The sequence below is a fragment of the Pseudonaja textilis genome, chromosome 3 (assembly GCF_049901715.1).
Source record: "Pseudonaja textilis isolate UNSWEBS1 chromosome 3, rPseTex1.2, whole genome shotgun sequence".
NCBI classification, from domain to species: domain Eukaryota; kingdom Metazoa; phylum Chordata; class Lepidosauria; order Squamata; family Elapidae; genus Pseudonaja; species Pseudonaja textilis.
The window spans coordinates 174,412,762-174,429,170 of record NC_141992.1 but is presented as its reverse complement, the minus strand read 5'-3'; positions in this window follow the sequence as shown (position 1 = coordinate 174,429,170).

The window sequence follows — 16,409 nt, the reverse complement described above, 5'->3', positions numbered from 1 at the left end:
CTTCTCTGAATCTGCATGACAATATTGAAAATTAAACCCAGTTAATAGAAAAAAATGCTAAATCAATTGCCATAAAATTTAATGGGTTTATAGCAGCCTTAACTCAGTAGGACTGAATTATCATGTTAATTTAATTTCCATTTCTAAATGAACCAGAAGGCACAATAAAGGTCAATTAACCAACTACCTTCTCTATCTTCTTTTTCTTTTACTGCCAGTTTTAAATCACAGAAAGCCCCAAAGCTCTTCCAAGAAACTCATTAGTTTGCTCTTGGAAGAATCAACAAAAGCTAACTCTGAAACAAGTGCCAAGAATCATTCCAGAAATTGTACAGTATTACAAATGCTGGATCTATATAAGACTAAGCACACATCTGCATGATGCTTCCTTCAGAGCTCAATTATTGCATAGTAACCAGCATTCTTCAAAAATAAAAAAGGTATTCTGCAGTCACAACATAAGCCTAACATTGAAAATCAGGCTCATCAGATACTACATCTTTTCTATCCTGCTCTACAGAGTGGAGAGTTGGTCTCTGACAGAAAGCCACTTGAAGAGACTAGAAGTATTTGAAATGTGGATTTACAGGTGGCTGTTTCATATAAGTTGGGTTGACAAAATCAGAAATGAGGAGGTAGGTGATAAGCTGCCTGGGAAAGCCAAGGAAAATAATCAAAACTACAAAAAAGCAAAAGTTAGAATAGGTTGACATGTGATGCGACACCCAGAAAAATATGGCATACTTCACTTAACCCTCCAAGGAAAGATTGAAGGCAAATGAAGAAGAAGGCAGAAGAAAAACATCCTGGCTTCAAAATCTAAGGGACTGATTGGGACAAAACTCAACAGCACTTTTTCATATGGCTGTTGATAAAAATAGGATTGCCAACATGATTGCCAACGTCTAATGATGGATATGGCACAAGAAGAAGAAGAACCAGCATTTCTCTTGCTGGTAATCTTTTGCTGTTGTAATATAGCTTGAGGAAGACTTGGAAACATACAGCTCAACATGATTTGTGGGAGGAACTGCAACACATACAGCTTGTCTTCTATTCTGCAGCATCTTCCCATAGCTATGTTAAGCCATACCAATATTTTTGATGATTGATGATTATGTGCCATCAGGTTATTGATGCTTCTTCGAAGCTATAGATGTTCTCTTTGTGGATCTGCCCCTAGACTTCTAGAAATGCATTCATTGTCACTGTCCATCCACCTTGTTGCTCGTTCTCTTCTTTTTCCTTCCACTTTTCCTAGCATTAGAGCCTTCTCCAGTGAACCAATATTTTTGGTACAAGCTTTTTTCATGATTCAGGCTAGAGGAACTTGTTTTAAGATATTGTTGAATGGAATCCCAATTTTCAGGAATATTGTAAGGCATCCAGAAAGTATCCATGATATCAATCACTCCAATTGATTTATTTAGAAACAGACCTGCTATGTCTAAAGCAATTTCCCAAAGTGAAAATTTTTCCAGCATTACACAGAGTCCACCTTCTCTCCTCCCTTCTCTCCTCCCACTGCTACACTTCATAAATCACGAGAACCAATTAACTGCAACTGGAATTTCTTAATATGACATACAGAATAACCTTGAACTTTTCAACTCCTCCAACTCCCTTAAAAAAATGTGGCAGCTGAATTTCAAAGCTGACCAATATTGCAGTTCAGAAAAAAGTCATTTCTTTAAAATATTTTATCTATTGTCTTTTAGGATGATTAACCTTAATGGGTGATTTACAGTAACTAAGACTGTAGTGAAAACACCAAAGTAATTCAGTGTAAAATACATAAGTGGTTATATAAAATAGTATAACTACATAAAATAAGAGAAACAAATAATATAGTTTTAATACAAAAAGCTGATAGGGAAAATATATTTAGAATACCTTTAAAAGTTAATAGAGCAGGCCATTTATTTTTGCCTTGGAGGTGTTGACACACCACAGAAAAGATTTTTCCTCATAAAAAGATCTTGCTGAAGGCCTTTTTAATCTCCCTCCCAAACAACCTTTTGTTTGAACAGTGGGTTTGAAGTTGCCTATTAACTCCTGCAAATTAAACAGTCACACAGATTACTCAGTCCTTGTCTTTTTCATTACACTGAGCTGAACCTGAGCCATTATTTTTACTGCATTATACAAATTCATTAGAACCCATGAGAGGTTGTTTGTGAAGCCCAATCTTTTACCTTTTTTTTTTTTACTCTTGTCTTTGGGTGAAGAATTTACTTTTCTTTCACAATTTAGAAAAGCCACATGTCCATGTCCATTTATCTGTTCTAGCTTTCAAACATATGAATATGAAATCATTATTGTAATACACAGTACAGAGAAGTGTTGTTCAAAAAAGGGGTCACCAACCTTTTGGGCCTCAGGGACCACCAAACTCATAATTTTAAATCCCGGGGACCAGAGACCCTGGGAACATTAAAAAAAAAAGTCTGCAGGAAAATTCCCCATCCTGTTTTCCTACCAATTTATCGTTCTTTATTTGGGATCACAAGATACTGTCTTTAGCTCCGTTCTCAAGGAGAGAGAGACACACAGAGAGAGACTGACTTTTGGTTTCATGCAAGAAAAGCAGCAGAAGCAGCAGAAGTCTTTCTTTCTCTCCCCCAAATTCTTCCAGAAATAAGTCTTTGTGAGACTTGTCACACTGGCACAGCCTTTTGGAGCAGGATGCCTTGCAGGGTCCCAAAGATTCATTTCTGGCGGATTTTGGGGGAGAGAAAAAAAGACTTTTGCTGCTTTCCTTGCGTGCAGCTAAAAACAGAAGAAGAAAGACCAGCCCAGTGGCCAGGCCAAGTGTGTGGGGCGAGTGGGGCAAATTCCTCCCCTCCACGCTTTCCCCCCTCCCCTCACTACTTCCTGTTGTTCACAATGCAAGCAACACAAGCCTTGTGTTCCTGTGCAGCCTGGATTAATTGCTTTGGGGGTGTGTGCTTTGGAGGTGACATTTCTCTGTGGACCACCAAAATTTTCTCACAGACCATCAATGGTCCCCAGCCCACTGGTTGATGACCACTGGTTTAAAACACAACCAACTTATAGCTTCAGACAATGAGATCATTCCATTAGTAAGAATAAAGAGAACAGGAACAGGAAAACAAATATTTATGAAAGAATGTGGAATAACCTTTCTTTGTGCAGGTCCCAAAATGGACAAAGTATGGAAGAATAGGTTCTATAGACATCGGGGGTGGGGGGGAGGGAGAAAGGGAGAGGTGAACACTTGTACTCTGTCTCTGCTTTATTTCCCTTTATGTTGTCTCCGTGTAAGGATCTCTTTCTTATTCTCTTTGTAGACTACTGTCTACAATTATGTGTGCATCCAATAACTCCTAAAGATCATCTTTCTCAATTCTCATCTTTCTCCCAACAGAGGAAGAGATACAGGCAACAGATAAGCAGCTTGATATCTGTTAGTCAGGAATGGGCAATAAGAACACCTTTAGATGCTCTGTGTACTGCACTCTATTGTTGACTATCTGGATTCTCATGTTTGGTGGTTTCTCTAGCTTTTCAGTTGTCCCCCTTTCCCTCTGCTTTTCAGGAATGAGGGAAAAATTTAGAAGTAAGCAGACTGACAGTCAAATTCCCTTATATCATAGGAAGAACAAGATTGCTTTCCACTGTGTATATTTACGTAATCACTTATGCTTAGAAATATGAGGAACTACTGGAAAACAGCAATTGGAATCTTTTCCATGTGGATTTTTATCTTTCCCTGATTATGTGGGAAAGGCCAATTACAGATACAAGGCCAGATACAAGAACTGCAACCACACCTTTAAGGATAAGAATAACCCTCCTGTAGAGTTGCAACACATTCCAGGAAATACAAGACTTATAGCATTAAAAGACTTACCTGGGGAAAATCCTATTAAGAACTATGTTGTTGTAGGATGACCCTGTAAATCGTAATTCTCCATCATACCTCATCAAAACTGTTGAAACTGGAAAACAAATTTGACTATTACCATAATAATCCTTGTTGCCATTTTGTGTAATCAATTCCAAAACGTTTTGGGTTAAAAATCTGGGATTACATTTTAATACAGCTTTTTAGGGGAAAAAAGTCTAAGGCTCATCTGCTTTTGAATATTTTCTTCTTGGAAGCAGTTTTTGATTTTATTATATTTTATATTAAATATTAATAAATGCATTACAATGTCTATATGTGTCTATATGTTCATTTTCATTAATGTCTGCCAGGAAAGCTGGAGAAAGATGTTTCTCATTACTGATAGGGAACATCTGTCAATTTTCTGAGTCCAGTTTTCTTCAGGCACAGTATTTAATATTACATTTACACATCTAATAAAAATGTTTTTTAAAAGTTTACAAGGGAACTAAATTTTTACAATGGTTGCCTAAATCTATAAAGAAAAATGGCCAGCTAATGAAGAACTACAATAGTGATCTTGGCTTCAAATCAGGAAATGTGCTTACTTGGTGAATGGATTGTCACTTTCTGAGGACATCACAAGGATATTAAGTTAAATCTGTAGAGATTCTCAGTCATCCAGGTCATTGTTGTCCCAAAGATGCTTTTTTCAGGAGGCAACTGGACTTGTTTTTTCTTTGAAGATGTTCTGCTTCTCATCCAAGAAGCTTCTTAAAAGCAGAAACATTTACCATAATATCGGAGTTGGCAACTGCAAGTCCCTGGGTCAAATCTGACCACTTAAGGAAGGAAGGAAAGAAGGAAGGAATATTTTCCTGCCAGCTTCCCACAAGGAAACCCAATGGGGAAGCCAGCAGAAAGTGGAAGTTGCTCCTGTTCCCACTGGGTTGTTTTTTTTGCCCAACTGTAGTCATTCTGTTTCTCTGTTTACTTGAAGGAGTATCTCTTGAAACAATGATCTAATGGGCCATGGGTTGTCTAGTAATTGATAAAAAAACCCAAGATTACATTAATAAGTTTTTGTGGAAGATACTAGCTTGCAAGATTCTATGTCAACCCTCTCTTCATCTCAAAATAATTGTTTCGATTTACTCCTTCCATAACAATGCAACAATCTGCCTTCCTTTCTCTTGTTGATTTATAAATTTAAAAGCACATTTTCCATTCAGTGTTAAATATGTCACTGCCACTGTAAATCATTAATCTTGTGAGGATTAATTATTATTTCATGTTTTATAGTTTCATTTTCCTTTGCAAGAAAAGGGCTATAATACTCTGTTCACTTACAAGTGTACAACAGAAGCAGATCCAATCAATGTTAGCTCCAATGTCATGAAAACCCCATCTCAGCATTCCCAAAGGAAATTCTCCGAGGTGGTCTCCACAAAAGTAGTTCTGAAAATACATTGATGGTAAAGCACAAACACAAATCACAAACCAAAGAATCAAAAGTGGTTGCTAAAAACATAGTGTTCATTTTGTTCACGATTCTCTTTCTACAGTTTTCCTCCTCAGTTTTTTTTTAAAAAAATACTAATAGCAGTCTACACACTCTGAATGTCCACGTCATTGTTGTGCTTTTAAAAACACAGTGTCAGAAAGGACTAACGGATTAGAAAACTCTGTATGGGTAGAAACAGTTGGTATGTAATAACTTTGTGGAGTGAAAATCACTTCCCATATCTGCCTATACTATAGAAGAGTGGAATATTGAGGTTTATGGTCCTTCTTTCGTGTTTGTATGTGTATCAACAAAGGATAGCCAATCTACATCTTAGTCACTTGTCCTGTTCAATCTTTTCAAAACTGTTCTGTTCTGTTTTGCTTTGCTTTGAAAAATAAAATATCTGTCTTCCTTCACATTGCTTTAGATAGAAAAGAAAAGATTAAGCATGGCTTAGATGCTTTGCCTCTCATAAGGATCCATTTGTCATTTTGTCAGGAAGTTTCCTTCATTACTCAAATTAAGGCTTCAGACAGTTGTTTCTTCAGTGCATCTTTTTAAGTCTCAAACATCTAACTCCCTGCTTTATAAGCTTTGGGAACCTGTGCATTACCAAGCATGCAGGTCTAAATGCTGTCCAGTTTCATCAAGATGTTGTTGTCACAGAAAGATTGTTTTAGTGAATCTCAAACTGACTTTAATGTAGATTGATTGATTGATTCATTCATTCATTCAAGAGTACCAGTGGACGTACTCAGAAATAGTTGGTTATTTACTACTATGACTGTGGTAGTCATAGCTAAGTCCCCGAAATGCCTTTCCAGTATTCTTTGCCCTAAGTTGCAAGTTTGGTGACATTCAAATGTCTGTCTGTCTTGCCTCGTCCCTGCCCTCTCCCTCCTCCTCCTCCTCTCCTTCTTTTATTTGATTTATAAATGTTCTGTTCTTAAACAACAGCTTGGCGGGTGTGGTGGGCTGTGAGAATATGATTGACCCAAAGTTACCCAGCTGCCTTCCATGCTTATGGGAGGACTAAATCGCAAACTCTTGTTTCTAGTTCAGGACTTTACTACTATACCAAACTGTTCTTGTTTAGCTAAGCTGATGTTGCCTGTGTAAATTAATGAATAACACCTTTTCTGTTGACGTTTCCAGAATTAGGAACAATGTCCTAAAGGAGATTTTCCTGGTTCCAGTACTAATTGGACAGTATAGTCAACACTATTTTCAACCAAGATTTACTGCTGCTTCTTTTGTACTTCTAGGAAATTGTGGTATGAATCTTTAGATCTCTGATTTAACTCTCAAGACTTCCTATTTCTCTTGGTGGCCTCTGCTAATCCTAACATTTATAAATCAAATAAAAGAAGAGGAAGAAGAGGAGGAAGGGGGCAGGCAGGCAGGCAGGCAGGCAGGCAGGGAAGCAGGCAGGCAGGCAGGCAGGCAGCCATTTGAATGTCACCGAACTTGCAACTTAGTTGGTTATTTACCACTATAACCATGGTAGCCATACTAATAAGTCCCTGAAATGCACTTGTGTCTTTGCCCTAAGTTGCAAGTTCTGGGATCTTCCACTGGTACTATAGAATTATGTCCATGCTGCCACATGGCAGCACAGGCATAATCATAGTGATCTATTTTATAGGTTAGTTACATTGTCAGAGCTGGAATCCAAAGTAAACAACAAAGAATGCACTCAGAAATCTGTGTGTTGTCTGTCAATCTAACCTCCCTACCCCTCAATTCAATTCCTGCTGACTTTATATAGTTCACATAGAAATGGCTTGTTCCTGCCTTTGGGAAGAATTATTATTATTTTTTCTTAGTCAATTCTATTGTCTTGACCTTTCTTGATGATTTACCATCCAAACATTATTCAGGTCCAACCCTGGTTGACATTTTTGAGTTTAGAAGGGCCAACTAGATGCTGTTACCTGCTATGATTACAAGAAACTGACATTAAAGATACACCTGAAATTTCAACTGAAAATCAAATGTGTCACTAAGATATGTTTGTGCTCTGTTTCATGCCTTTTATTGCTTTTGAAGTGCATATGGTTTGGGTCTCAGTTTTCAGATCCCAGAGTTTTTTTTCTATGACCAGAATGATGAAGTGCATGCCATATAATTGCAATACAAATTCCATTCATTTATACTTGCATCATGTTGTTGCAACCTAGTAGGGAGTGGAATTAGAGTCACAACATCACAACAGACATTTCATCACTTTTTCTTTGAACCCCCTCCCCAAATGGTTGCTTATGATAATGTTTGCCTATGTCTTTATATCTTAAGATAAGTAACAGAGGCCCTAATTGTTTCATTGCCTTTAAGACCAACTAAGTTGCTTGACTTGAGAGACAGAATTTTCTTTGAAATGGTTTTGCACTTGTGAAGAATTCACTTTCAACTAAGGGACTGTCAAAGGCTGATGCTACAGATTTTCAAGTAGCCTTAAAACATACTAACTAACTGTGGTCTAGAAAAGAATAAGACTGAAGCTGTTCTCTATTGAGCATTTTTGATTTTAACTATTGATTTTGGTTTTAACAATCTTTCTATGTTTGTCCTTAGATTTGTAGGGTTTCTTTTTTTGTTTTTCACTTTGAAGAGGAAATACTGTAAAAGAAAGCTTATTAATTTTAAAGACAATGCTTTATTAAGCCACTTTGTGACATCTCTTCTGGACTGAAAAAATGAATTTATCTGCAATTCTTTGAAGGCCCCATTCAAAGAACCGAGTGCTCCTTTTTATAAAATTTGTTAAATGGTACAGATAATCCTAGATTTGGACAGATAATGCTAGATGTTGAAACAGAATTGCTGTTGGATGGATTTCGAGGACTTTCAGAACATTTAAGAGAAGCAATGCATTATGAATGCCAATTGTGTAACATCTGCTTATATAGTTTGGTAATGAATTTTTCTACGGGAGAAACAAAATCACATTAAAGAATGTGCAAGTAGAAGGCTTCTCCAAAAGTCCCCATCAGACATGTTCTTAGAAAAGACAGAAGGTACTACTAAGTTCAAAAATCAGTCAGATGTTTCAGCCACGTGACTTGCAGTTCAAAGGTAGTGGTTATTGTTATTAAGTAAATTTATATCCCACTTCTTACATGGGAGCTTAAGGGAGCATACATAGTGTTCCCTCACTTTCTTTTTCTTGCACAAAGCCACGCAGGGAACTTCTGTGGTTGAGAACAGACAGAGCCTGGATCTCCTCATTCCTAGTCCAACACTTAACTACTAGAGTACACGAGCTCACTCACCCTATGTTGGGGATTGAAGGGTAGTTACTGCTAATAAAATAGTAGTGTGGGTTTACACTTGGCATTTAGGAGCAAAAGGAATTGTGCCTCTCTTCTAAAAATACAGAAGCAATTTTAATATTACCATAGGGAATGCACCAAAAGATGTTGGCCCAGCAGAGAAGAAAAATAAAAACGATTGTGTTTGAATCATCAAAGCTAGTTAATATAATTGCAGGTGTACTAGAAGAAAATCTATTATGTCACATTGTGTATATTTACTTAGAGGCTGGAGGGAATGAAGCCTCAATATGCAGTCTGTTAGGTGTATACACAGGCATACTTACCTGTGATTGGTTGAGCTGTGGAAGCGGGAAAATAAACAGGCGTCACTGGCTGAAGCTGCGGACAGCTCCCATGTAAAAGGAGCAGCTGCAGCTCAGTTTCCTCAGTCCTTCACAGAAGAAAATAAAGAGTTTAGCTGATCTGAGTGCCCTGCATCTTCAATCTGCCTGCAATTTAACACTGGCGATGAGGGTGGGATACTGAAACAACAAAAGACCAGATCAATTAGCGACCAAGTGGCATTGGTGGCCATTACCCGCAAAATAGCAGCCAGAATGATTTCGGGGTCCAATATCTCTTTAGCGCCCTTCATCCAGCCACGGAAGACTGGGAGTCCTACATAGACCGATTCCACATGTTTCTGGAAGGCAACGATCTCCTAAATATCTCAGAACAGAGAAAAAGGGCCATCTTCCTCACATATTGTGGGCTCGTGATATTCAAAATGGCCAAGGCATTATCATCATCAAACGAACTGAAGACAATGGCCTGGCCTGACCTGGAGTGGATCCTGAGGGCCCATTACATGTCCCAAGCATCATGCCTAGTGAGGCAGCGCAAATTCTACCAGCGAAACCAGAGAAAGGAGAAACCATCAGTGATTTTGTAGCAACCCTGCGAGAGATTGCTGCAGCATGCGAATTCCTCAATGTGGACGAAGCAATGAGGTATTGCCTGGTTTTAGGACTCCAAGACCTAAACCTCCAGAGCTGACTGTTGGCAAAATCAAAAATAACATTCAAGGAGGACCTGGAAGAAGCCTCTGCCATAGAAGCCTACCAACAGTTGGCCTCAGCAATGAAGAAGATGAATAAGCCACCACCACAAAGAGAGACGGCCGCCATGCACTATGAGGACATCGAATCAGAATCCGTCCCAGACAAAGATGAAGAAATTCACCAACTACAATTGGAACAAGCCACAAGGAACCAAGACAAGGGAAAAAATAGTTTCTGGTATGGCAGGTATGAAGGAAACCACCCACAGTCAGAATGTTGTTTCCGAGACACAATCTGCCAGATATGTGACCAGAGAGGGCACATTGAGAAATCCTGCAGGGCAGCCCAGCTAAGCAGCCAATGACAGAGACAAGGTTCATCACCACGAACCAGAGCAAGCCAACCCGGAAACAGGTGAAGCAACTTCGGCTGGAGCCAGAGAAGCGACAAGCCGACCATGGAGAGAGGCGAGAGACACCAAACAGCGACTGTAGGCTATTCCAGCACAACCAATGCATGAAAGGTACATGTACAAGTACAGATAGAGGGAAGGCCATGCCAGATGGAAATAGATTCAGGATCATACCTGTCGATGGACATCTGGAACACTATCAAGCAATTAAGTCCTAGCATAACAAAAGACAGACTCAAACAACAGAGACTAACCCTAAAAGATTATCAGGGAAATAGAATCCCTGTAGTCAGAATCTGCAGATTCTGGATACAATTCAAAAAGTTCTCAGGCTATCTACCACTAACCATAGTAGATCAGGACAGACTGAGCCTGCTGGGATTAGAATGGTTTGAGCCCATGGGAATCAAGGTCACCAGGATAAACAGCATCACCGAGATCAAGTGGAAAGACAGATTGATGGAAGAATTCTGGGATGTGTTTGATGGACAATTAGGCAAGTACTTGGGGACCCCCATTTCATTTAACTTAGACCCCAACATTGCCCCATCCAGATAAAGCTGAGACGGGTCCCTTTTGCCCTATGGCCAAGGATCAACGAGCAGTTAGACAAGCTCATTGCCTGGGGATCCTGGAACCAACCGACCATGCAAAATGGGAGACCTCAATAGTCACACCCATAAAGCCAGATGGGTTGGTGCACATCTGTACTAATCATAAGGCCACCCTGAACTGTGCCTTACAACAGAGTGCATACCCCATCCCAGTAGTACAACACCTCTTACATTCCCTGGGGCAGGGAAAAATCTTTGCAAAGCTCAACCTCACCCAAGCCTATCAGCAATTACTGATAGATGAAGAAACAGCAAAAGCCCAAACAATCATCACGCATAGGCGAGCATTCAAATACAATTTGGGGTCAGCATAACCCCCGGGTTATTCCAGAGCTTCATGGAATGCCTACCATAGGCTCTAGAATGGGTTGTATCCTACTTCAACGATGTCCTAATGTCAGCCAAGGACACTGACCAATTACAAAAACACCTAAGGGCCGTGCTAAGCCATTTCCAGGAGGTGGGGCTTAAAGTCAAAAAAGACAAATGCCAACCAGCAGCAAACAATGTGGAGTTCCTAGGTTACCTAATAGACAGCTCAGGCATACACCCCACTGAAAGCAAACTAAGAGCAATTAAAGAAGCCCCCACACTGAGAAATAAAACTGACCTACAAGCTTTCTTGGGACTTCTTAACTTCTATAATATATTTTTATCAGAGAAAGCAATGATGGCAGAACCTTTACACAGACTGCTTGACAAAAAAGCAGCCTGGATATGGGGGCAGAAGGAGGAAACAGCATTCAAAGACATCAAAAACATCCTCACATTAGACAATGTATTGATACAATACAGAGAGACACTTCCACTGATTCTGACATGCGACGCATCACTGTTCGGGATAGGCGCAATAATCAGCCACAAGCTGCCAGATGGGAAAGAAGCCCCCATAGCATTTTACTCAAAAACACTATCCAAAGCAGAACAACATTATAGTCAGCTCAACAAGGAAGCATTGCCCTCAGTAACAGGAATCAAACATTTCCACAAATACATCTACAGGAAGAAATTCACCCTGCTGGGAATAATCGCAGGAAACCAGGCCACACTAAACATCCTGTCACCCAGAATGACAAGATAGACAGAACTCCTTGTAGCATACAGCTACGACCTAATACACAAACCCGGAAAGAACATAGACCACACCAACACACTCAGCAGATGTCCCCTGCCAGTCCTAGATGAGTATCCAGCACCATCCACATCCACACTTCTCATAAAAACTCTTGAAACTGCTCCACTGACAGATGCAGATATCGTTGAGAGCCAGCACAAAGGACAAAACCCTGGCATGGATTTTGAACGGGGTGTGCAGGGGATAGCCAAAGGCAGAAACAATAGAAGTCAAACCATTCAAAAAGTACCAGCTTGAACTATCAGGTCTGAAGATGTCTGTTATGGGGAGACCGGATGGTTATCCCAACAAAACTAAGGGAGGAAGTGTTAGAAATGTTGCATGAGGGACACCCGGGGATTGTTAAAATGAAATCGTTGGCAAGGAGTTATGTATGGTGACCAGGGATGGACAAGGACATAAGCACCTGGGTGGCAACTTGTACAGCCTGACAAGAGTCCGACCAGCACCCCCCACTGTACCAACACACGAATGGGAAACCCCATGGAGCCACTGGTCTAGGTTGCACATAGATTTTGCAGGGCCAGTGAAGGGACACACATTCCTGGTAGTGGTGGACGCATACTCCAAATGGTTGGAGCTCATCCTTATATAATCCACCACAACCAACACAGTTATTAGAACCCCAAGAAGACTATTCATGACACATGGATTTCCCAAAGTGATAGCATCAGATAATGGCCCACAGTTCACAGCCATTCAATTTGAGGGGTTCCTGGCAAAACACGGGATAAGACATGCCCTATCCACCCTGGGTCACCCATCCACGAATGGCCAAGCAGAGAGGATGGTCTGATCGAATAAGGAGACACTAACAAAATTGGGCCCAGGGAAAAATAGACAAGCTACTAAGTGTACAGCATATAACACCAAGCGCAACAACTAACAAAAGTCCCGCTGAGCTATTGATGGGGAGGAAATTAAAATCACAATTAGACAGACTACACCCACCTGACAAGAGTGACAACCCATTTGATTCGTTGAATAGGTGCTAGACATTCCAGTAATTTACACCAGAAATCTAGTAGGCGACCCACTATGGATACTTTCTAAAATAACACAAATAACAGGCCCCCAATCCTACCGGGTCGAGACCAATAATGGCAGAAATTGGAGAAGACACATAGATCAACTTCAGGGAGACAGACAAGGGGGACACCAGAAACGTCAGAGGGGGAAAGGGAAAACCCATACAAAAACACACAAATAATAGACCAGGCCCTAACAACTAATGAGGCAAGCCCTCAACAATTAACACCAAGACCGGACAGGGAGGGTGATCACATACTGGCAGTCCAGCAATGGGTCAGTGAAGCCAGGGAAGAACAGGTAGGGGAGAGAAGTGCGACCTCTAGTGGAAGCAAGATGGCCGCACACACCGGAAGCTTCCAGGAGATTCCAAAAGGAGAACTCAGAGAGACAATAAACCCATCCAAACAGTCTGTGAACCTAATGACAACTGAGCTGTGCAGGTCAGGTCATGCCCACAAGAGCCCCGCCTATTTGCAGGACTAATTACACTAGGGAGTCCCGGATTGGTTTGTCTAAACCAGTGGGGAGGAGTGTTAGGTATTTGCATACTTACCTGGAATTGGTTGAGCCACAGAAAGGGGAAAATAAGCAGGTGTCACTGGCTGAAGCCGCAGACAGCTCCCATGTAAAAGGAGTAGCCGCAGCTCAGTTTCCTCAGTCCTGCACAGAAAATAAAGAGTTTAGCTGATCTGAGCATCCTGCATCTTCAATCCGCCTGCAATCTAACACAGTCCTTCTCCAAATATATAAAGTGATCTTCCAGTGTTGGTAGAATCCAGTTTGGGTTGCTAAATGCAAAATTTTTCAAGGCACATAAAAAGTAATAAAAGCTGTATTGATTGTTGGACTGAGGGATGGGGAAGCACATTATTATCCTCGAATGCTGAGGATTCTTAATGTCCCTCAGACTTTATCACAGCCTTCCTCCTTCTGGTATAATTCTTAGAAATTTCATTCTTTGGTCTCTGGAGGGCACCAGGTTGGGGAAAGCTCCTTGAGTATTTATCTCAGAAATCCATTGAAGGCTTCAGATTTGATATTAGGCCTGACTTGATTGCAATCACCTTGTTGGAGCTCCCCAGTTATTCACCAAAGTAATTAGTGTAGATCTTAGTAACTCTTCCCCACCTGTGCCCTAAATAAGGGCACAGACTCCATTTTGAGCTCTGACCCACCATCTGAGTCCTGCAACCAGCTAACAGAAATCTTCCAAGGGCAAACCACCTCACAATGCCATTCTGTTCATTCAACAGTGCATCCTTTTTCTCTGCCACCTCTCCCAGCAAAGAATGGGACTACAGGCAGTGAAATCCATTTATTCAAAAATAAGAGTAAATTTCCTTCCCTCTCCTTTCGATAATGTTCCTGGTTCTTTCTGTAGGTATTATGCTCCATAATGTGCAGTGTGCACCCATTTTGTCATCGCTTTGGGTCATCCTTGCTCACAATTGGTTATTTACTCAGGGGCTTTTGAAATTATTGAGTTGACACATCTGTCAGACGGCAAAAGCAGAAATGCTAAAAGGTCACTTGGAGAGAAACCAGCTGCTTCAGACGAACCTTTCTGCTTTCAAATGGCACAATCATTACAGTCTGGCAGATGGGGCCTCGGCTTTCATATCTTTTTTTTTCTCCTTCACTTCAGGTATTTAGCTATAGACTACCTCATTCCCAGGTCAGCCTAGGCCTTGCAATTACCTCCACAATAGATGCTCTCTGCTCAAGTAAAACAGCTCTATTTTCCTTTAGATGCAACCTGTGAAAAACCTCACCACAAACTTTCCAATTAACAGATTAGTTTTGACAGGAGTAAATACATTTTTATTACTCCTTTTTTCAGGATTATGCCATGAAAGCAGGCATTAAGTGCTGAGTACATTGCCTTGAGGGCCTCAAGAGACTTTTGGCAAGGATAAAGATACAGCATCCCAGATAATATATAATCACAAATGGATTCAGAGACATTTAGGTCCCTTTATGTATAGCCAAATATTTTGAACAAGTATTTCTGCCTTCATTTGTCATCTCAGTTGAACTGAGGACACCAGCACTGCATGAAGATCAACTGTAAATAGATTAAGAATTATTTTTAGCTGCTTCTTAGGTGAAGAAGAAATTCAGTCAGAAAACAAACTTTTAGCAAGTGTTGCCTGAAGAGCTTTCAGTGAAGCCCTCTCAGGCAGATTTGAAAGAAGCCCACACAAAGAAATGCATCTGATTCTCTGCAGCTGAGGAGCCTTGATAGTATAAGTCAAAATAAAAACTCAGTTTGAATAAATTGTGGAAGATAATATAATATAATATAATATAATATAATATAATATAATATAATATAATATAATATAATATAATATAATATAATATAATATAATATAATATAATATAATATAATATAATATAATACAATATAATTTTGTGGAATGGTTAAGTCACCAGGCTAGAAACCAGGAGATTGTTGAGTTCCAGTCCCATCTTAGCATGAAAATAGGCTGGGTGATTTTGGAACAGTCACCCTCTCTCAGATTTTGTTGTATGGAAAATATGAAGAGGCAGGAATATTTAAGCATGTTCATTGCCTTGAGCTATTTATAAACAAAGATGGGGTAAAAATTTAATAAATAAATAGTGTTAGTTTTATTTTAACATGGCACATTTGTTAGCTATTTGGTTACTATCTTACCACCCCGTCAAACAGCTCATATAATGGAATAGGCACCCTAGTTCTTCCTAACAGTAGGCTTGCAAAGGACATAGACAGGGAGAAGCCTGAATTAGGGCATATCTGGCCTGCAAAATTTAAGATAACAAGTAGATGGTAACAAAGAAAGTTTGCTGCTTTTGCTATCCTCTAAGGAGCAAAGAGGTTTTTGCTGCCCATATATAATAGAATTTCCAAATTGACTCAGTTAGTTCTTCCAGTCTTTTTCAGTATGTCATGCTGAGTTCTACACATAAGTCTATGTGATGTGTTCTTACGGTCTGTGTTTGGATTCTCCTAGGAGCGCTCCTGAGTTTCAGCAGGACACATTCACTGATGTTCTGGTCAAACAGGCAACTCAGCTGCCACAACAGAAGTAACAATTGTGTAACCAGTATACTAAAACCAAGTTAACCTAAAATATTGAATAAATCAGGACAATATGTGGCCTAGCTTAAATCCTGGATGTTTGGCAATGTGAAGAGGTAATGTTATTATCATTCATCATTAAATCCACCAAGTGTCAAAACTTATCACCTTGACATATTAATGATCCTTAAGCTGTCCTTGTGAAAGCTTGGTGCCATGGCAACCATTCAAAACACACTGCCTTAATACTGCTGAACTTCTCTTAATAAATCAGGCATAATTGGCATCTATGCATTATAATAAATTAAAAGTTATTCAACTGGAATGATTTTATATTGTACAATATTAAGTCATTAAATTGGCTGTCCTAATTTCTCCTTTGTGGTAGAATTCTTCATGTGTAGGGGTGAGGGGTATTTTAACATGGAATGTTTTATGTAACCTTGCACTTAAAACTGCAGATCATTACTGGAAACG